General features: G+C 39.8%; 1 long non-coding RNA gene across 3 annotated transcripts; it reads left to right on the top strand.

The window, feature by feature from the left end:
• Positions 1-334: 334 nt before the first annotated feature.
• Positions 335-23,883, top strand: LOC129561906 (uncharacterized). 3 transcript variants are annotated; one of them, XR_008687069.2, is made up of 3 exons: positions 335-414; positions 912-1,095; positions 23,096-23,883. It is a non-coding gene; the product is annotated as an uncharacterized LOC129561906 (long non-coding RNA). The 3 variants fall into 3 exon arrangements; XR_008687068.2 differs by having other exon boundaries at positions 347-481; XR_016037369.1 differs by lacking the exon at positions 23,096-23,883 and adding an exon at positions 3,384-3,472 and having other exon boundaries at positions 347-481.

Genomic DNA, 23,883 nt, shown 5'->3' on the forward strand with positions numbered 1-23,883 from the left:
GCCATTTTACCCTCAAATCTGAGATGTTACCTAAGCAAGAGAGTAATCAGTGAGTGAAGTCAAATAATTTAAATAGAACACAATGGGTGCATTAGACTATATTGTAGCCCATATGATATCTTTTATCAGTTGCATGAGGCTCCCTGTCTTTGAAAGGATGCCTAAAGCAAAGATCAATTTTCTCTTGCTTCATAGAGGCATTAAGTATTACCTGCAACTTGATCCTCACAATTTGTAATTGAACGTTCTCTTTAATTTGGAGTAAATTCTGTGGAACTGGAATGACCAGATGAGGTCATCCATTTTCTCTTTGTCAATCTACAGAGAAGGAGTCAGATGAATGGATATGGCCACACTGCTTTCTTTTCAGAATAAGAATCAAGTGCTGAGGAGAAGCCCAACTCCGTCACTGTTGTGAGTGTGAGAGGAAAAAAGAGGATTTGTCCTCACTGCCTTGAGATTGAAGAGGGGAAGGCTGTGTGTGAGTTTGCCATTAAACCCTTGCATAATTCCAGAAGTCCACATTTGCCTTGGGCTTCTCAGGTGGCACCAGTGGTAAAGAATCTGCCTGCCAATGCAGGAAACACAAGAGATGCAGGTTCAATCCCTAGGTTGGGCTGATCCTCTGGAGTAGGAAATAGCAACCCACTCCAGTATTCTTGTCTGGAAAGTTCCATGGACAGAGGAGCCTTTTGGGCTATAGTCCATGGGGTCACCAAAGAGTTGGACACAACTGAGCACGTGTGCACGCTCACCACTTGCCTGCCACTAGTAGCAAAAGAATTTAGCTGGATGGTGGGATCAGAAATATTCCTGCACGTTGTGCCCTGAAGAAAACTTTGCCATTTCCTATAATTGTGTAAAATGACTCATAACTAACAGGTGGATGTGACCTCTGCCCCTCAATGCAGATGCTCCTCACTCGCTACTCCCTCTCCGAGATAAAGGTAAACTCTAGCTAAATCACACCTTGTGATGTGCTGGCCTGGGCCAGAGATGAGAGCTTGTGGAAGAAGTAGTGGACCATGGGACTGGATCTGAAAGTTCTGAGCCTCTTCTTGTCGAGGAGCAGTGAGTACCTACTTGAAGTCACTGGTGAGTCAAAACACCTGCCTTCTCTGGCACTGTGTGATCATCACTTCATTGATTCTGCAGTGAACCATAGTCTAAAGGTTTCATCAGAAGATTTCTTCTGTGAAGATACACTTTTTGTTCTGATTCACAGGCATAGATGTGAGAACTTTAAGGACATGAACAAATCAAATGACCACTAATTCACTGTCTGCAAGACATTAGCATTTGAACGTTTTGCATGATTTCACAATCATGATAAATGACAAAGAACAGTGGAGAACATGCAACCAGCTAACTGCTCAATAATAACTGACTTCAGGAGATGGATTCTCCATCCTGAGGAAGTCCAGACTGAAGAGTCTTGGTTTTTGTACCATATTCCTCTCCATTCCTGGATTGTAGTTGGATAAAACGTTGGGTTATATACCAGGGATTCCCCACCCACGTGGGTCAGGTGTTCACAAGGGCACAGTGAAATTAGAGAAGTCACAAAATGGAGTGGGTTTTTCATAAGGCCAAATTTATTGCATTTAATGGAATTTTTCTTAGTTTAAGAAAAATTGCATTCTGAGTGATAAAACATCCTTCCCTTGTAAGGGATATTATGGAAAGAGTGAGTGTGTATGTATTTCATACACACATGTAGATTTAATGTGTTTATTTGGTGAAGGAAAGTGGAAAACTCTGTCTCTTCCTGACTCTTTTTGGGAAATTTTACTGGTCTCTGAAGTTCCAAGATCTGGGAACCATTATTCCATATAGGGTTTTGTACACTGGAAGGTCAAAATGAAGTTCATTTTAGACTATACCTTAAAAAAATAGCTTACAGAAAAATGAACGGAAATTACAGAGATTTCCATAATTCCCCTGCCATCCCCCCAGTTTTCTCTATCTTTAATGTTGGGCGAATTTGTTACAATGATAAGTCAAAATTGGTTCACTATTAACTAAAGTCCATAGTTTGCATAACGGTTCACTACTTGTGTTGCAAATTCTATGGGTTTTGACAACATGTAATGACAAGTTTCCAGGCAAGAGTACTGGAGTGGGTTGCCATTGCCTTCTCAAGTACTCTTGCCTGGAAAATTCCATGGATGGAGGAGCTTGGTGGGCTGCCGTCTATGGGGTCGCACAGAGTCGGACACGACTGAAGCGACTTAGCAGCAGCAATGACATGTTTGGGCTTCCTTGGTGGCTCAGAGGGTAAAGCAGTAAAGCGTCTGTCTGCAATGCGGGAGACCCGGGTTCGATCCCTGGGGTGGGGAGATCCTCTGGAGAGGGAGGAGACCCACTCCAGTACTCTTGCCTGGAAAACTCCATGGATGGAGGAGACTGTTAGGCTACAGTCCATGGGGTAACAAAGAGTCAGACAGGACTGAGCGACTTCACTTTCACTTTTCAGTGACATGTATCCACCGTTAGAGGTTTCATGCAATACAATTTCATTGCCCTAAAATGTCTCTGTGCTCTGCCTATCCATCTTTCCTTCTACCTGAGTCATTGGCAACCACTGATATTTTTACTGTCTCCAGACTATTTTACCCTTTCCAGAATATCATATAGGTGGAATCATAAAATATGTAGCTTTTTCAGATCAGGGCCTCTTTCATATATCAGTATGTATTTAAGTTTCATCTATGACTTCTATTGCTTGATCATTTCTTTTTATTATTGAATAGTATTCCATTATATAGATGGACCACAGTTTGTTTATCCACTCATACACCGAAGGACATCTTGGTTGCCTCCAACTTTTAATAATTATGAATAAAGTTTCATCTCAATCTATATTTTTGCATTTAAAAATATTTATTATATTCATTTGCTACTATTAAAAGTGTTCATTTGCTACTATTAAAAGAGTATTCATTATGAGATTTTAGAAAATATCAGAAATATAAAAAATAAATATTATTGGTAATTTCATGCCAAAGATAACACTAGTTATCTATAATATAACTGTTAGTGTATATTTATACTTTTAAGAAACCCAATCTGTATCTAGCTACATCTAGAAGCTATATATATGTCTACATATGCCTGTATTAATTATTTAAAAACTTTGGTGTTGTATATATATATATATATATAGTATATAGTTTTGCATCATAGTTTTTTCCCCACTTACCATTATGTGTATATATTTTCAAATCTTTAAATTTTATTTTTGGGGAAGATGATATTTGATAACTACACAGTGACTGATTATATGAGTATTTTGAAAAATGAATTCTATGTGCTATTTCATTCTTCTAGTAAAATATTAACTCTGAGAAAGTAAGGATTTTGGTCTTTTTTTTTTTTTACAGGCAATCCTTCAGAAAAGTGCCTGGCAGACACAAAAAAGGCACTCTTAAAAAACTTTTGTTGAATAAATGAAAGAATTCTATTTTTGAAATTTGTATGATTTCATTAACTACCCCTTAGAATCAACCCTGTACTTAGTTTTGGTGACTAAGTTATTGTCTGCTAAATTGAGGATGAAAATAATTGAGCAATCTCAAATATAGTGTTTTTAAGAAATGGATTACTATATCAGTTTTTTCAAATAGTTAGTGATGGCAATATATGTACAACTGGGGGTTTTTCAGTGGTGCCCTGTCTCTCTCTTGAGAGAAACTAAGCATTATTGTTAAGAGGCTAATGAGAAATAAAGCTTTGTCTCCAGCAGAGAACTTTACCTGGATTATGTGGCTGCAGTGATGCCCTGATAATAGGGCACCTGCTAGGAAGGGCTTTTTAGCGCTTCTGGATGGGAACCCACTTACCCAGAGTGACTGGTAGTTGCCAAGAAAACTGCCTCTCCATTTTAGCTGACTGGAAATTCCTACTCATGTTTTCAAGTGCTGGCATTTTTTTTGTCCAACAAGGCCAAGAGACGGGGAGTGGCAGTGATTATATGATGTTTAGAAGGTTGATAGCTGGAAAGGGCAGTTCACCAGGACGTCCTGCCAAGATTCTTACATTCACCAAGGGGCAGAGGAGTGAACAGACACAGAAGGCTGCTGATTTTAGAGCAAGGACTTGAGGTGGAAGCAGCAAGAGAATAAATCATGGAGTCCAAGGCCTGAAACAGATTTTGCTTCCTTCTCAGCTTTACTGAAAGGCTAGTTCCTGTTCAGCACCTTATTGTCATTGGGTGAAGTCATAAATTAAAACCATGTCATTTAAAAATTCACTAATTTTGGGGATTGATTTAAATTCCCATTTGAAAATGCCTGCTTTGTATTACAAACTTTTAAAATTGCTTTCTAAGTAATAGATTAAAAGAATCTGAGTAGGCATGTATCCACGGTTACAGGAATAATGGTGTCAAAGATTTCTGAAGATAGAACTTTTGTCCTAGATTTTTATAGAGTTTCTATTTATTAATCTTCCTTCTGGTTTGCTTCAACCCTTTCTATATGATCTGAAAACTTGTTTGCCAGTTTTTTGTTATTAAAAATGTTTTATAACATTATTTAATAATGTTACTTGTATTTATTAATTTATTTTACCAGTATTTATTGAATACCTAAAATATGTGATGTACTTCATACCCAGGGGGAAAAAGCCCTCAAAAAGTGTGATTGAGTGTATGACCTGAATATATAAACAGGCAATGAAAATATAGCATAACATATTTTAAAAACATGTAGGAGAGGCAACTCACCAAAAAATAAACATCAGATGCTTTCAAGAGTAAATACTGACTAAACTAGGAAGGGTAAAGATGAGTGATAGTGGTATGAGGAGTGGAGAAGGACATTTTAAGAGGCAGGAGCAGGGTATGCAAAGGCCCTGAGGTGACAGATCGCATGGCTAGTTAGAGATCTAAAAATAGTTTAGTCAGACTAGCTTAAGTGAGAAATGAGAGATGAGACTAGGGATGAAAACTAAGTCTAAAAGATCTTGCAAATCATGTTAAGTACATTATGTTAGAGATTATGGGAAATGTTTGAAGGTTTTTATGAGTAAGTAGGATCAGATAGTCCATTTAGAAATCACACAGTGACTTTCCCCTGGAGAATCATTTGGTGAGGGGTGATTCACAAGGCAAGGAGGTTAATTAGAAGATTGTAGCATTGTCCAGATCATAGCTGATGATGGTCCGAACCCAGAATAAAGGCAATGGGCTTTTATTCTGAGAGAGTAGGTTGACCTGAAAACCATGGTAGAATCACCAGAATTTAATAATTGGTGGCCAGATAAAATGGTTAAAGGAGAGATCTAAGAGAATGACATTGACAGTCTTAGTGTGAGTTCCCCAACACACAAGTCTGCGACAAGGACTGGGGTTCAGGAAGTTTAATTCAGAGGAGATCCTAGAAAGTAAGAGTGAGGAAATGGAGAGGCTGAGTCAGGAAAGAAGAAAAGCTGATTCAAGGAAGGAGGAAAATCAATCAAGTGTGCACCACTGAGCGCTTCATTGCTGCAGAAACCGGCGCACAGTCTTGAGGGGGGATCCTCTGAGGAACCACACTGAAATCTCGCAGCAAGGTCTCTCTGGAAAACTGGAGACTTGGCCTTTAGTCCCCAATTCTCCTATCTCTTTAGTTTGTTGACTCCAGGGACATTAACTCCTAGCTGCTGAACAAGTTCTTAGAACTTTGGATAAAACCCTGAGGCAGAAACTCTGAGAGAACTGCTTGAGGTGAAACTGGAGTTAGAGGTGGGATGGGCAGATTTGACTTGGAGTGCAAGTAGAGTCTACTACAGTGAACGTGTTTCATATTCAGGCAACTAGATGCAACGGCATATAGTTCTTGAAATATTTTTGAGACATCTGTGTGGCGAGACCCAGTAGGTAGTGGGATATAATTTGGTGGTTAGACCTACTACTACAGTAATGGGAATCTTCCTGTGCCAGGGATTGAAGCCAGGTCTCCTGCATTGCATGCAGATTCTTTACTGTCTGAGTCACCAGGAAAGCCCAGTGAATTTAGGAGCCGTAGGCCAATTCACAGGTCTTGTATTAGTTTGCTAAGCTGCTAAAGCCAGGTTCCACAGACTGAGAGGCTGAAACAACAGAACTATCATAGCTCTGGAAGTTAGAAGTCCAAGACCACACCATCAACAGATGATTTCTTGTGTGGCTTCTCTCTTTGACCATCCTCTCCCTGCATCTTCACATGGTCTTTCCTTTGTGTCTATCTGTGCCCGAGTCTCTTTTTCTTATAAGAACATCAGTTATGTTGGATTCAGTCCACCCCTGTGATCTCATTTGAATTACTGTTTTTTTTTGTAAATTAATTTATTTTATTGAAGGCTAATTACTTTACAATACTGTGTGGGTTTTGCCATACATTGACATGAATCATCCATGGGTGTACATGTGTCCCCCATCGTGAACCCCCCTCCCACCTCCCTCCCCATCCCATCCCATCCCTCTGGGTCATCCCAGTGCATCAGCCCTGAGTGCACCGTCTCATGCACTGAACCTGGACTGGCGATCAGCTTCACATATGATAATATACGTTTCAATGCTAGTCTCTCAAATCATCCCACCCTCGCCTTCTAACACAGAGTCCAAAAGTCTGTTTTTTACATCTGTGTCTCTTTGCTGTCTCATATATAAGGTCATTGTTACCATCTTTCTAAATTCCATATATATGCGTTCAGTTCAGTTCAGCTTAGTTCAGTCGCTCAGTCGTGTCCGACTCTTTGTGACCCCGTGAATCACAGCACACCAGGCCTCCCTGTTCATCACCAACTCCCAGAGTTCACTCAAACTCATGTCCATCGAGTCGGTGATGCCATCCAGCCATCTCATTCTCTGTTGTCCCCTTCTCCTCCTGCCCCCAATCCCTCCCAGCATCAGAGTCTTTTCCAGTGAGTCAACTCTCTGCATGAGGTGGCCAAAGTATTGGAGCTTCAGCTTTAGCATCAGTCCTTCCAATGAACACCCAGGACTGATCTCCTTTAGAATGGACTGGTTGGATCTCCTTGCAGGCCAAGGGACTCTCAAGAGTAGTATACTGTATTGGTGTTTTTCTTTCTCACTTACTTCACTCTGTATAATAGGCTCCAGTTTCATCCACCTCATTAGAACTGATTCAAATGCATTCTTTTTAATAGCTGAGATTTCATTGCGTATTTGTATCACAGCTTTCTTATCCATTCATCTGTCGATGGACATCTAGGTTGCTTCCACATCCTGGCTATTGTAAACAGTGCTGCGATGAACCTTGGGGTACATGTGTCTCTTTCAATTCTGGTTTCCTCGGTGTGTATGCCCAGGAGTGCGATTGCTGGATCATATGGCAGTTCTATTTCCAGTTTTTTGAGGAATCTCCACACTGTTCTCCATAGTGGCTGTACTAGTTTGCATTCCTACCAACAGTGTAAGAAGGTTCCCTTCTCTCCACACCCTCTCCAGCATTTATTGCATGTAGACTTTTGGATAGCAGCCAATCTGACTGGAGTGAAATGGTATCTCATTGTGGTTTTGATTTGCATTTCTCTGATTATGAGGGATGTTGAGCATTTTTTCATGTGTTTGTTAGCCATCTGTATGTCTTCTTTGGAGAAATGTCTGTTTAGTTCTTTGGCCCATTCTTTGATTGGGTCGTTTATATTTCTGGAATTCAGCTGCATGAGCTGCTTGTATATTTTTCAGATTAATCCTTTATCAGTTGCTTTCATTTGCTGTTATTTTCTCCCATTCTGAAGGCTGTCTTTTCACCTTTCTTATGGTTTCCTTCGTTGTGCAAAAGCTTTTAAGTTTAATTAGCTCCCGTTTGTTTATTTTTGCTTTTATTTCTATCACTCTGGGAGATGGGTCTTAGAGGATCCTGCTGTGATTTATGTCAGAGAGTGTTTTGCCTATGTTCTCCTCTAGGAGTTTTATAGTTTCTGGTCTTACATTTAGATCTTTAATCCATTTTGAGTTTATTTTTGTGTATGGTGTTAGAAAGTGTTCTAGTTTCATTCTTTTACAAGTGGTTGACCAGTTTTTCCAACACCACTTGTTAAAGAGATTGTCTTTTTTCCATTTTGTATTCTTGCCTCCTTTGTCAAAGATAAGGTGTCCATAGGTGTATGGATTTTTCTCTGGGCTTTCTATTTTGTTCCACTGATCTATATTTCTGTCTTTGTGCCAGTACCATACTGTCTTGATGACTGTAGCTTTGTAGTAGAGTCTGAAGTCAGGCAGGTTGATTCCTCCAGTTCCATTCTTCTTTCTCAAGATTGCTTTGGCTATTCGAGGTTTTTTGTTTTTTTTGTATTTCCATACAAATTGTGAAATAATTTGTTCTAGTTCTCTGAAAAATACCGTTGGTAGCGTGATAGGGATTACATTGAATCTATAGATTGCTTTCAGTAGTATACTCATTTTCACTATATTGATTCTTCTGATCTGTGAACATGGTATATTTCTCCATCTATTTGTGTCATCTTTGATTTCTTTTATCAGTGTTTTATAGTTTTCCATATATATAGGTCTTTTGTTTCTTTAGGTAGATTTATTCATAAGTATTTTATTCTTTTCGTTGCAATGGTGAATGGAATTGCTTCCTTAATTTCTCTTTCTGTTTCCTGAATTACCTTTTTAAAGACCTCATGTATTTGCCACATGTAGTCTTATTCTGAGGTACTGGGGTTAGGACTTCAGCATATGAATTTTGACAGGACACAAATCAACCCATACAATAGGTAGTAATAGATGAGGGGAACAGATAAGCATGTTTCAGTTCAGTTCAGTTCAGTCGCTCAGTTGTGCCCGACTCTTTGTGACCCCATGAATCACAGCACGCCAGGCCTCCCTGTCCATCACCAACTCCTGGAGTTCACTCAAACTTATGTCCATCAAGTCGGTGATGCCATCCAGCATCTCATTCTCTGTCGTCCCCGTCTTCCTCCCAGCCCCAATCACTCTGAGCGTCAGAGTCTTTTACAGTGAGTCAACTCGTTGCATGCGGTGGCCAAAGTACTGGAGTTTCAGCTTTAGCATCAGTCCTTCCATTGAACACCCAGGATTGATCTCCTTTAGAATGGACTGGTTGGATCTCCTTACTGTCTAAGGGACTCTCAAGAGTCTTCTCCATCACCACAGTTCAAAAGCATCGATTATTCGGCGATCAGCTTTCTTCACAGTCCAACTCTCACATCCATACATGACCACGGGAAAAACCATAGCCTTGAATAGATGGACCTTTGTTGGCAGAGTAATGTCTCTGCTTTTAAATATGCTATCTAGGTTGGTCATAACTTTCCTCCCAAGGAGTAAGTGTCTTTTAATTTCATGGCTGCAATCAACATCTGCAGTGATTTTGGGGCCCCCAAAAATAAAGTCTGACACTGTTTCCACTGTTTCCCCATCTATTTCCCATGAAGTGATGGGACCAGATGCCACGAACTTAGTTTTCTGAATGTTGAGCTTCAGGCCAACTTTTTCACTCTCCTCTTTCACTTTCATCAAGAGGCTTTTGAGTTCCTCTTCACTTTCTGCCATAAGGGTGGTGTCATCTGCGTATCTGAGGTTATTGATATTTCTCCCGGCAATCCTGATTCCAGCTTGTGCTTCTTCCAGCCCAACGTTCCTCAGGATGTACTCTGCATAGAAGTTAAATAAGCATCGTGACAATATACAGCCTTGACGTAGTCGTTTTCCTATTTGGAACCAGTCTGTTGTTCCATGTCCAGTTCTAACTGTTTCTTCCTGACCTGCATACAGGTTTCTCAAGAGGGAGTTCAGGTGGTCTGGTATTCCCATCTCTTTCAGAATTTTCCACAGTTTGTTGTGATCCACACAGTCAAAGGCTTTGGCATAGTCAATAAAGCATAAATAGATGTTTTTCTGGAGCTCTCTTGCTTTTTCTATGATCCAGCGGATGTTGGCAATTTGATATCTGCTTCCTCTGCCTTTTTTAAAACCAGCTTGAACATCTGGAAGTTCACGGTTCATGTATTGCTGAAGCCTGGCTTGGAGAATTTTGAGCATGACTTTACTAGCGTGTGAGATGAGTGAAATTGTGTGGTATGAGCATTCTTTGGCATTGCCTTTCTTTGGGATTGGAATAAAGACTGAATTTTTCCAGTCCTGTGGCCACTGCTGAGTTTTCCAAGTTTGCTGGCATATTGAGTGTAGCACTTTCATAGTATCATCTTTCAGGATTTGAAATAGCTCAACTGGAATTCCATCACCTCCACTAGCTTTGTTCATGGTGATGCTTTCTAAGGACCACTTGACTTCACATTCCAAGATGTCTGGCTCTAGGTGAGTGATCACACCATTGTGATTAATTTGGTCGTGAAGATCTTTCTTGTACAGTTCTTCTGTGTATTCTTACCACCTCTTCTTCATATCTTCTGCTTCTGTTAGGTCCATACCATTTCTGTCCTTTATCGAGCCCATCTTTGCATGAAATGTTCCCTTGGAATCTCTAATTTTCTTGAAGAGATCTCTTGTTTTTCCTATTCTGTTGTTTTCCTCTATTTCTTTGCATTGATCGCTGAGGAAGGCTTTCTTATCTCTCCTTGCTATTCTTTGGAACTCTGCATTCAGAGGCTTATATCTTTCCTTTTCTCCTTGCTTTTCGCTTCTCTTCTTTTCACAGCTATTTGTAAGGCCTCCTCAGACAGCCATTTTGCTTTTATGCATTTCTTTTCCATGGGGATGGTCTTGGTCCCTGTCTCCTGTACAATGTCACAAACCTCTGTCCAGAGTTCATCAGGCACTCTATCTATCAGATCTAGTCCCTTAAATCTATTTCTCACTTCCACTGTATAATCATAAGGGATTTGATTTAGGTCACATCTGAATGGTCTAGTGGTTTTCCCTACTTTCTTCAATTTAAGTCTGAATTTGGCAATGATCTGAGCCACAGTCAGCTCCTGGTCTTGTTTTTGCTAACTGTATAGAGCTTCTCCATCTTTGGCTGCAAAGAATATAATCAATCTGATTTTGGTGTTGACCATCTGGTGATGTCCATGTATAGAGTCTTCTCTTGTGTTGTTGAAAGAGGGTGTTGGCTATGACCAGTGCGTTCTCTTGGCAAAACTCTATCAGCCTTTGCCCTGCTTCATTCTGTGCTCCAAGGCCAAATTTGCCTGTTACTCTAGGTGTTTCTTTATTTCCTACTTTTGCATTCCAGTCCCCTATAATGAAAAGGATTATGTTACCTCGTCCAAGGTAAGGTACAGTGGCTGCACTTTGCTGGAGCAGCCTTGAAGAGATACCCCAGGACCAAGGTAAGAGAAACCCAAGTAAGATGGTAAGTGTTGCGAGAGGGCATCAGAGGGCAGACACACTGAAATCATAATCACGGAAAACTAGTCAATCTGATCACATGGACCACAGCCTTGTCTAACTCAATGAAACTAAGCCATGCCGTGTGGGGCCACCCAAGATGGGCAGGTCATGGTGGAGAGGTCTGACAGAATGTGGTCCACTGCAGAAGGGAATGGCAAACCACTTCGGTATACTTGCCTTGAGAACCCCATGAACAGCATGAAAAGGCAAAATGATAGGATATTGAATGAGGAATTCCCCAGGTTGGTAAGTGCCCAGTATGCTACTGGTGATCAGTGGAGAATAACTCCAGAAAGAATGAAGGGATTTAGTCAAAGCAAAAACAGTACCCAGTTGTGGATGTGACTGGTGATAGAAGCAAGGTCCGATGCTGCAAAGAGCAATATTGCATAGGAACCTGGAATGTTAGGTCCATGAATCAAGGCAAATTGGAAGTTGTCAAACAGGAAATGACAAGAGTGAATGTAGACATTTTAGGAATCAGTGAACTAAAAGGACTGGAATGTGTGAATTTAACTCAGATGACCATTATATCTACTACTGTGGGTAGGAATCCCTTAGAAGAAATGGAGTAGCCATCATGGTCAACAAAAGAGTCTGATATGTAGTACTTGGATGCAGTCTCAAAAAGGACAGAATGATCTCTGTTCATTTCCAAGGCAAACCATTCAATATTACAGTAATCCAAGCCTACGCCCCAACCAGTAACGCTGAAGAAGCCGAAGTTGAATGGTTCTATGAAGACCTACAAGTCCTTTTAGAACTAACACCCCCCCCTCCCAAAAAAAAACCACGCTTGTTTAAGAAGCAGGAATAAGAAGGAAATGATCTTGAACAGGATTTGAAGGTTTACCATCATTTAACAGGATTAACACAAGCACAAACAGGACTAACCTTTAATACTAACAAAACAGACTGATAAGGAGTTTAGAAAAGTAGGAGGAGACCAGGAGAGTGTGGCTTCATGCAAGATGGGGTTGGATTGTTTGCAGAAAAGAGTAAGCAGCCAATGCCAAAGGCTGCTCAGAAACACAGCAGAAGAGAGAAGATATGAGGTTGCTGAGCCCATGAGTTGATCACTGAAAAGAAGTTGCAAAACTATGGCTGAGAGAAATGAAATAGTACTGTGGCTCAAGTGGAGCATGGCGTAAGTGGGTAGGTTTCAGTGCTGCTGGGAAGAACCAAAAAGGAGGACGAGCTGGGGGTAGAGGAGAGAGGGGAGGCGATAGGTGAGCAATGACTGAGGTGGAGGAAGAGGGAAGGAGTCATAGTTTATGTACAGGAGTGGCCTTAGATAAGTGTAGAGACAGAGCTTCCATTTGTCCAGGGTGCGAGGGAGAAGTGGTGGGAAAAATGATTGGAAAGTAAGGAGGAGTGTTGGGAAGGCAGAGTTTTGGGGGGAGAGAAGATAGTTTGAGTTAAACAAAGGGTTAAAATAAGAGTCCATAAAACATCAGGCAGACGTATTTTTATAAATATTTTTATGTTCAGTCTAGTATCATTTTTGGTCTTGAAATTTCTGGAATCCATTTTCGTCTTGAAATCAGAACACTGACATATTTTGCCAAAGAAGAGTTTAGTTCAAAGGTGAAACACAGTTTTCATACAATTTTTGTTATTGTGTCTATACATGGATGATTAAATAATATTGTTATGTTACTCCATTCCTAAAAATAGCGTGAATAAAATACATAGTGATCTTCTTTATGGAGGACTTGACAAGAAGTGAAGCAATGTAGCCCCAATATCAGCAGTTGGCAAAGTTTCAATGTGTTTAATATGCTGCCTTATCTGGCTGTTGAGCTATGGCTTACTACTGATAAAGAGAGCAATGGAAAAATGGAAAGACAAGTTTATGTGGATATAGTTTATTACTGTGTATTGTCACATCATGGACCAATGTGATCATAGTCTTATTCACGTTTAGATAATGCATTCTATAAGCACATTTAATAGTGCTGCCTAATTTCTCTTTTAATTCAATTCATTGTGTAAAACTTCTGCTGCTCCTCAGAGCCTTGAACTAAGCAAGGAATCTTCATTCATTTGCATAATATCTCTGATTTAATATTCCTCATCTGTAAATTGCCTTCATATCCAGCAGGAAGTTATTTTTTTCATTTACTATATTAAGATAATAATCCTAAATGTCAATAAAATTATAAGATAGAGTTGGTGATAGGAGAATTAAACTTATTTGATAGTGAAAAGCTTTTATCGAAGTTTGCATTTTATCATTTACCCACTTAGATATTGCAGGAAGGACTTTTGGTCTTCAAGTCATTTAGTTTCTAAATGTGGATAAAAGTTAAAAAAAAAACCCTTTCCTTAATACATAGGCTGAATATGAAGATGAATATCTTCTGATAGCTTTAGAAAGTATAAAATAAAGACATAACAGTTTACCTTGGGATAAATATTAGGATAAAACGTTAAAAATTATGTTTTGAATGCTTGCAAAACATAAAAACCTTTTTTATTGATAACCTTTAAATACTTGAAAAGTCATAACAAAATACTTGTAAAATGTATAGCATCCAGAAATAGAATGCTTATATCCAAATGAAAATTTTATGTATCACATGTAATTAATAATCTGAAAGCAAATGAATTGCATGGTTCCACAAAATTTTATTAAGAACCTACCAAGTGCCAGGACCTGCAGCACTGTAGTGAAAAAATACATCAATTCCTTGTCTTTCTGGAACTTAGATTTCAGTGAGGAAGACGGACAGCAGCAAAATTAAGAAATAAACATTATTTGTTTTGAAGAAAAATAAGGTACAATAAGTTACTTTGACAAAAGTGGTTTTGGGGACTAGTGGAAGGGGTGAGGGTCTTGACCAGAATATGACCATTAGAGAAAGAGGGGCAGGGTAAGTGATGACAGCAATTAAAAGTAACTCTTAAAAGATATTTGCTATAAAAAGGAAGCAAAGGAATAGAGTGCTAGCTTTAGGGTCAAGGGAATTGTTAAGTGATGAGAGAAAATATTTTCTGCACTAAGGAATAACTTAGTGCAACATGAAAATGATGTATTAGTTTCTAGCGCTGCCATAATGAAGTACAACAAATTGGGTGGCTGAGAACAACACACATTTATTGTCCCACATGCAGTTCTGGGAGCTAGAAGTCTGAAAACAAGTTGTTGGTGGGGCTATATGCCCGCTGAAACCTTGAGGGGGAACTGTCCTTTCATCTTCCCAGCTTCTGGTGGTTTGCTGGTAGTCTTTGACATTCCTGGGCTTGCTGTTGCATATCTCCCCTATCAGCCTTCATTGTCCCATGATGTTCTTCTCTGTGTCTTCACATGTCCATCTTCAAGAAAGGATGCCAATCATATCAGATTGGGACGCACCCATCTCCAGCTAATTCCATCTGCAGTGACCTGATTTTCAAACAAGGTCACATTCTGAGTTACTGAGAATTAGGAGGACTTCAATATACCTTTTTTTGAGGAACATGATACAACCTATACAAGATATACTGATTTCCTGAGAAATACACAGTAGGAAAGGATGTTTTCAGACATTAGAAATAATGTTTTCTGTTCTTGGGAATGCTGTAGCACAGAGAGAAAAACTGATGGCATTGTAGGAGAGAGGTATAACTGTGGGAACGAAGACCTTGAGTAAGCAAGAGAGAATGGGAACCATTGTACCCGTGGAGGCTGGTCTTGGAAAAAAGGATCAAAAGTTCATTTGCTCTAACAGGAGAGAAGAGTTTAAGAATTCAGGTAAGGGTGGACTACAGATTTGATGGCAGGAAAAGAAATTTCTTTTGGCTATTTGTATTTTCTCAGTGGAAAAGAAACAAATGCTTCTGACTTGAACTTCGAATCAATATAATAATCACAATTAGCATCGTTTTGGGGAATGGTAGTCCATGTGAAAGTAGTGTGGTGCTTGAAACACACACTTGCACCCACACATATTCCTATGTCTTTATGCTGGGTACTTTACATATGTCATTTACTTTAATCCTCATAACATTTAACAAAGAAATTTTCTGGCGAAAGAATTTCTTTTTCTACATACCATAAAGGTTTAAAGTATTAAATATCCTCTCATAGTAGTCTAGAGGTTACCTAATAGCACATTTTAAATAGGTCCTTTGAATGCTGCAATGCAATCATACAAAGCTGAGAAGAATAGTTTAAAAAATTTTAAGAGATTAAAATATAGATTTTTGAGTAGATTAAAATATGGAGTGTAGATTAAAGATCAATTAGTGAAAATGTACCTAAACTAAATGATTTAATTAATACCACTGTTTATCAATAATCAGTTTTGTGTTAGCAATAACAGGACAAAGAGACCTAAGACCAAACCAAACAAAATCTCTTTATTGTCATTTAAAACTTTTATGGCATTTCATACTGCTTCTTAATAATAATTAGCTATTAACAAGAATCTAGGATGATAAAATGGAGAAGGCAATGGCAACCCACTCCAGTACTCTTGCCTGGAAAATCCCATGGGCGGAGAAGCCTGGTAGGCTGCAGTCCATGGGGTCGCGAAGAGTCAGACACGACTGAGAAACTTCACTTTCACTTTTCACTTTCATGCATTGGAGAAGGAAACGGCAACCCACTCCAGTGTTCTGGCCTGGAGAACCCCAGGGACGGGGGAGCCTGGTGGGCTGCTGTCTATGGGGTTGCAGAGAGTCAGACACGACTGAAGCGACTTAGCAGCAGAAGCAGCAGTAGGATGATAAAAGGAATGCCAACCCTCCCAAATATGTAACAAATAAAACAAATAAACCAAGCCCATGTTAACAGCTATAAGAGTTGTAAGTAGAAATGCACCTTCATGGCAGAAAGTGAAGAGGAACTCAAAGGCCTCTTGATGAAAGTGAAAGAGGAAAGTGAAAATGTTTGCTTGAAGCTCAACATTCAGAAAACGAAGATCATGGCATCTCGTCCCATCACTTCATGGGAAATAGATGGGGAAACAGTGGAAACAGTGTCAGACTTTATTTTTTTTTTGGCTCCAAAATCACTGCGGATGCTGATTGCAGCCATGTAATTAAAAGACGCTTACTCCTTGGGAGGAAAGTTATGACCAACCTAGATAGCATATTAAAAAGCAGAGACATTACTTTGCCAACCAAGGTCCATCTAGTCAAGGCTATAGTTTTTCCCGTGGTCGTGTATGGATGTGAGAGTTGGACTGTGAAGAAAGCTGATCGCTGAAGAATTGATGCTTTTGAACTGTGGTGATGGAGAAGACTCTTGAGACTCCCTTGGACTGCAAGGAGATCCAACCAGTCCTTTCTAAAGGAGATCAATCCAGGGTGTTCGTTGGAAGGACTGATGCTAAAGCTGAAACTCCAATGCTTTGGCCACCTCATGCGACGAGTTGACTCACTGGAAAAGAGTCTGATGCTCGGAGGGATTGGGGGTGGGAGGAGACGGGGACGACAGAGAATGAGATGCTGGATGGCATCACCGACTTGATGGACATGAGTTTGAGTGAACTCCGGGAATTGGTGATGGACAGGGAGGCCTGGCGTGCTGTGATTCATGGGGTCGCAGAGTCGGACATGACTGAGAGACTGAACTAAACTGAATAATCTTGAAAGCCAGGCATCTTTGAACCTACTCTAGAAGCAGTTTTGATTTGATCTGATCTTTGATGACCCCCTACCCCATTCTTTAGTTCTTAAATCTATGGCACAGCCAGGTGCAGGGCATGAAGATGGTAATGCTAAACACACACCTTCTTTTCTAATCCCAGTCATTTTGTTAATCCTACTCTCCAGTGTTGGCCAGTACAGAGCATTAAGAACCTCTCTCAAGATAAAGGACACTAGAGTTTATATGAGTTACAACTTTCTGTCTGAATTCTCTGGGTGATAAATTTATCTTCACTCCCAGTTTGTCCTAAGAGTTTTCCATTTAAAAATGGAAATTTTAAAAATTAATTTCCTAGAATCAAAAAATGTTGATGAATAAAATAGGCAGGAACCTAATAGAAATAATTCTGAATTGAAAGATTGAAAACTTACACATACTATTGACCACAACTTGCTTTGTATTAACTTTCAATGGATTAACTAGGGAAAAATAACTGAGAGAAGTTACTTGTTCCTGTTTTGGGTATCTTAGATAATTTTCCTTTAGCTTAAATTTTTAGTTTTATTTAGGTGCTTTAGTATTTATTTAGTAATATTTCAGATTAAAATCTTCTAAAATAATTATTAGTTCTATGCCATGTTTTAGATAAAAACTTGCAAAGTGGTAGCTACCCAGCATGTATTACACCATTTACTGTATTTTAATCATTTGTATTTTAAGGTTTTAGGCTGCCTTTTATGTAGGAGGGCATAATTGCACTTGGAAAGTTTCATGGAGCATAAAAATTCTGGCCTTGGGGGACTTTTTTTCCCCTACTAGATATTGAGCTTGTTGATTTAATTCTTGTTCTTACTGAGAGTCTGTAATTAACCATAGAGACTAGGAAAAAGCAAGGCTCTGTCCTCAAACTAAAGGAAATCTCACAAGCATGAAATTGAGAGCAAGAAAGTCTCACCACATTTTACCATTGGTTTTCAATGAAAAGCTGTTTGTATCCTCATTCTACTTAGCGTTCTAACTTAATTTTGTTGTCATTGTTGTTTTCAAATTAATAGTAAAAACTTGATTGTGAAATCATTTTTCAGAAGATTTAGACAAAATAAAACATTATAAAAATTTCAATCATCCAAAGATGATCAAGTTGATTTTGTGCATTAACTCTTTTCTTTATGCATTATTATTATTATTATTTAGTTTCTTACAAAAATGAATTTAACCTCATTTTAAAAAATTATGACTTTATCAGCAACATTTTTTTCATGACATTTAAAACAATGAAAACTGTATTTAAAGAACAACTACAGTAAGAGGATGAGAGCTAGATATATAATAAGCCCTCAAGTTAGTTTGGAAATTACAGTTTGGAGTTGCTATTTCATTAAAAAAAATAAAACTAATGGGAAATGTCAAAGAAAATATGAACTTAATCCAGTATGTTGCTGCTGCTCAGTCAAGTCTGACTCTTTGTGACCCCATAGCCTGCCAACTCCTGTGTCCATGGGATTCTCCAGGCAAGAATCCTGGAGTGGGTTGCCTTTCCCTCCTCCAGAGGATTTTCCTGACCCAGGGATTGAACCCGTGTCTCCTGCGTTGCGGGCAAATTCTTTACCACTGAGCCACTAGGAAGTCTAATTCAGTATGTGACACATCAAATTCATACCATTATAAAACATTTCCTTCTATCCTTCTTCTTTCTTTTTACTTCCCTCAAGTTCAGAAATGACAGATAATAAAAAAAATTAAAGAAAATTCATCTGAATGCTGTATTTTCCTGGAATTAACTCCATTATAGCAATTCTTTCTTTCTTTAGATGAGAGAAACCTAGGCAATCATCCTGGGACTTTGGAATAAAGCACCTAATTATTCCTGCTTGTATCAACTGTAGAAAGACTCATAATGTTTTTGCCTGGGTAAATATTTAAGCATCTTTTAATGTGAATTTTTTTTCATATCTAATTTAGTTCCCAAACTGCAGTGGAAAGTACATTTTTCACTTGTAAGAGAGTTCAAACATGTTTTGGGTAACTTGGATTAAGAAATAGACTGGGTTCCTAGAAGACACCCAAGGTCTGTTAGTTGTCCAGAGACTTTAAGAAATACACTTGTACCAGACGAGGCATTTCTAGAGCTTGTGCATGGAACATGAAAAAACATGGACATTCAGTTCAGTTCAGTTCAGTTCAGTCGCTCAGTCATGTCCGACTCTTTGCGACCCCATGAATCACAGCGCGCCAGGCCTCTCTGTCCATCACCAACTCCTGGAGTTCACTCAAACTCATGTCCATCGAGTTGGTGATGCCATCCAGCCATCTCATTCTCTGTCGTCCCCGAAATCCATCATTTTCTCAGTGGCATCAGACTTTATGTCTGAGGAATATTTCTTCTTTCACAAATATTGATGTTATGGCAGATATTACAGAAAAACTCAAACATTTTGGCCAACCCAATTCAAGGTGAAAAGTTCTCTACCATTCCCAGAGTATCAGAATATGTTGCTTTCAAATCAGTATCTTTACTTGTAACATCTATCCTGCTTTTACTTTATATCTGTGTACATTTTTATTCCAAGTACTTTTATGTACTTGAAGACTTTCCCATAAGAATGAATCATACACAGTGTAAAGCCACAGATACCAAAGCTTGATTTTTCATTGGGTGCCAAGAGTAATTTTCCTCCTTCTGAAACATAACAAACGAAGGCATCTGAATAAAAAATCAAACTGAAAAAATTAAAGTTTCTATGATTAAATGACAAATTCCATCCAAGTTAGAAAAAAAAAGTGTTTTTGAAAATGGGCTCTCTGGACCATGTCCTACAGACAAGTAATTTTCCGGTCTATAGAAGATGAGCTACCTGGCCTGTTTGATACTGTTACGTGTGTCAGACAAACAAGTAGTTGTCACAGTGCTGTCAACTGTGCTCAAAATGACGTCTCAGTCTGGTTTGGCTGGTTTGAAATTTTAGTTTTCCTTGACTTTGTTGATTATAAAGTGCTTTAATGTTTATCTCGGTGAACTATCAAAACACCCCAGTGAAGTACCAGAAGAACTAAGATACTTAAGCAACCCAGATGACAAAGTTGTTTGCATGGGTTCAATTAAAATGAGAACTCAAGTTTTCTGATTCTTATTTCATTGTTCATCCCTCAGTACTGAGATGCCAGGAGACCTTGGGTGAGTTAGCTTATGGTGCACCCCTTAGAGAACATACAATTCTGATAGGGACAGAGTAAAGAGACAAAGTAGGTGACTAAACAGTTAATTCCACTGGTGGGGGAGGGGGGCTTCCCAGATGGCACTAGTGGTGAAGAATCTGCCTGCCAATGCAGGAGGTATAAAAGAGGCAGTTTTGATCCCTGGGTTGGGAAGATCCCCTGGAGGAGCGCATGGCAACCCATTCCGGTATTCTTGCCTGGAAAAATCCCATGGACAGAGGAGCCTGGTGGGCTATGGTTTATAGGGTCTCAAATAGTCAGATACAACTGAAGCGACTTAGCATACCAACTAGGGGATTGTAAGTAGGAAACACACGGGAGACCCCTGTAAGTTAATGATTACTTAAGAGAGCAGGTTTGTTTAATCACAAAACCAAGCAGGTTGCTTAGTAACAAAAGCTTGCAAAAGAAGCATGAGACAAGCCCCTAAACCATAAAACAATGGTGGCATGAGACCCACATACTGCTCAGTGAGCTCAGTAAGTTAATGATCCCAGGACATGCTTCTGCACACATAAAAAACAAAAATCAATGATTTGTAGATCTAGCTTGACCTTATAAGGACAAGAAAACCTCCCTTCTCAACTTGGAGGAGGAACTGATAATGGAGACATGATATCTACTCAAGAAAGACAAAGAAGGTCTTCTCCCCTTTCCCACTTTTCTTTTGATTATTGGCAAACCACTTCAGTATTCTTGCCTGGAGAATCCCCATGGACAGAGGAGCCTGGTGGGCTACAGTCCATGGGGTCGCAAAGAGTCAGACATGATTGAGCGACTAAGCATGGCAAATAAAACTGTAGCCCAGTAAGTTCTTGGGGCATGGCACACCTCACAAGTGTCCTATTCTAATACGTCACTTCTTATCTATCACTTCGCCTCTCATTGAATTCTTTTCTGCGCTGAGACATAAAGGACTATGGTACTGGAGCTCTTCGGAGCCCCCTAAAAGATACCAGATGGTTTCTCCTCTTTCAAACAAGAATCATAGATGAATGCTTCCTATAGTGAGAGTACTTTTGAAGCAAGAATGTAGTCTGAATGAGCCTTGGGGAAAAGACTAGAAACGAAACTGGTCAACAGGATTCGTAAGTAGATTAAAGCTCCTCGTAGTGCACATATTGGGCTTCCAGGTGGTGCTAGTGGGAAAGAACCTGCCTGCTAACGTAGGAGACAAAAAGACATGGGTTCAGTCCCTGGGTCGGAAAGATCCTCTGGAGAAGGGTATGGCAACTCACTCCAGTATTCTTGCCTGGAGAATCCCATGGATAGACGAGCCTGGTGGGCGACAGTCCGTAGGATCGCAAAGAGTTGGACACAATTTTAGCTGCTTAGCACAGCGCCCACATACACTGAAGAGAGGACACTTGCTCTGTTTCCTTTTTTACTTCCAATAATCTCATCTGAACTCTTCTTAAGTTAAAAATGCTCTGTGAAGCAGGTAAGCCAGTAATACCATTGGCATACAAAATTTTGCAAATAATGCCCGGGTCAGCTATCACTTTTTAATTCTTAATCTTTGATATTTTAATTTGAACAGAGATATTTAACGTGAGTGGAAAACAGAATATCTGAAGGAAGGGAGGGCAAGGGAAGAGGACGGGAGTCCAGGTATTAAGAGATTGGGAACTCAGAGGAGAAAAGAATTCCTTTTCAAAGTTTCATTCCAAAAATCTGCCTGAGGGAAGAGTCGGACATGACTGAGCGACTTAACTTTAGCTTTTCACTTTCATGCATTGGAGGATGAAATGGCAACCCACCCTAGTGCTCTTGCCTGGAGAATCCCAGGGACGGGGGAGCCTGGTGGGCTGCCGTCTATGGGGTTGCACAGAGTCGGACACGACTGAAGCGACTTAGCAGCAGCAGCAGACTTTGTCCTAAGATCTTATCTTGAAAACAAAATTCATAACTGTTTTCACATGATCCTACTTCCTACAGCTTCATTTCAGTCCAGCATTGGGCCCCTGACCCTCAAGTGTTGGGAGAATTGAGATATGGGAAGCCCTGGTTCCAAGGAGAATTATTCGTGCCTGAGGTTCAGCTGACTCAATTACCCATCAAAGACCCAGATGGATGCCTTACAGGGCTATTGTTATAAACCCATGCTAGTTTTGTTAGCTTTCTGTGATGACGAAGCATGCCAACCCCACAGCAGGGCATCTGCACATCTGCCGCTCAGGACTCTGCTCCCTGGGCTCACAGAGGCATCTTGGTTCTAACTCCCCGAGTCCCTACATTAGAGGCTTCCCTGGTGGCTCAGATGGTAAAGCGTCTGCCTACAGTGCAGGAGACCCGGATTCGATCCCTGGGTTGGAAAGATCCCCTGGAGAAGGAAATGGCAACCCACTCCAGTACTCTTGCCTGGAAAATTCCATGGACTGAGGAGCCTGGTAGGCTACAGTCGGACACGACTGAGTGACTTCACTTTAAAAAGTTCTACCACCATCTACATGTTGACAATTTTTATTCTTTTAATTATAAGAGTGAAGCACAACGTTTGAAAAAGTCAAGCTCTATAGAAGTGTACAGAGAAAAAGATAAACACTGTATATTAACACATGCATATGGAATCTAGAAAAATGGTACAGATGAATCTATTTACAGAGATGCAGACATAGAAAAATGGATGGGTGAACGTTGGCAGGGACGGGGGAGGAATGAATTGGGAGACTTGGATTGACACATGTACACTGCCGCGTGTAAAACAGATAGCTAGTAGGAAACTGCTGTGTAGTGCAGGGAACTCAGCTTGGTGTGCTCTGTGGTGACCTGAATGGGGCTGGGTGGGCAGGGGAATAAGGGGGAGGGAGGTCTAAAAAGGAAGATATATATGTATACATAGAGCAGATTCATTTTGTTGTACAGCAGAAACCAACACAACACTGTAAAGCAATTTTAATTCAATAAAAAAGAAATAAAAACTAAAGCAAACCGAATAATACTGCAAAAAAGAAAAGAAAAAAAAGATACATTTCTCTCATTCTTCTCTCCAGACAAAGGTGGTATTCTTCCTTCAGAATCCCCTGCTTCTCAAACCTACTCTTGAAGAGGAAGACGTTGTAAACAGCTTGGTGCATAAACCCGCGGATGTTTGATGTTGTAAGTGCAAACACACACACCCGCACACGTAAACACACACACTGTTGTTCATATTGTTTTACAGCGCATTCTGCACTTAACTTTTTTCATTAATTTACTCAGCATCTTTCTGTGAGCGTGCAGATACATTTTCCAAAAATTTTAGGAATGTCTTCAAAAAATTGTACGGAATTAATTATAAAGCACATGAACCATGGTGAGGTCATGGTAAATGCACTGAGCTGAATGGGAGCAAAAGGCCCAGGGATATTGGTCCATTAGAAGGAAGCAGAGCTAGAAGAACATAGGCTGATATGATTTCCAGTTTCATTTGCTCATTCAAATTAAAGTCACGTGGGTAACGCTCTCCAAATATTAAAGTCACATGGGTAACGCTCTCCAAACATTGCCTGGTGTTTGCTTTTGGTGGTAAAATGAAAAGGGGCAGGCTTAGGCCTGATTGTAACCCTGTCCCTCAACTCTCCTGAAGTTTTCTTTCTCCACTTGAAAATGACTAGATTAGAGTCAACGATACCTATGATTCTTTTCATTTCTGATTAGCGCTTTACTTTCCTTGGGAAAAAAAAACAAACCTTATGAATTTAGTTAGGTATAAGGTAGTCTTTGTTCCAAGGCTCACAGTTGTTTTTGTCCATTTCCCAAAAGCAGTTCATTAGGCTGGTTTCACAGGTCAGATTACCTT

Source organism: Moschus berezovskii, chromosome 5 (genome assembly GCF_049115385.1).
Source record: "Moschus berezovskii isolate FMDL1 chromosome 5, NW_MosBer_1.0, whole genome shotgun sequence".
NCBI classification, from domain to species: Eukaryota; Metazoa; Chordata; class Mammalia; order Artiodactyla; family Moschidae; genus Moschus; species Moschus berezovskii.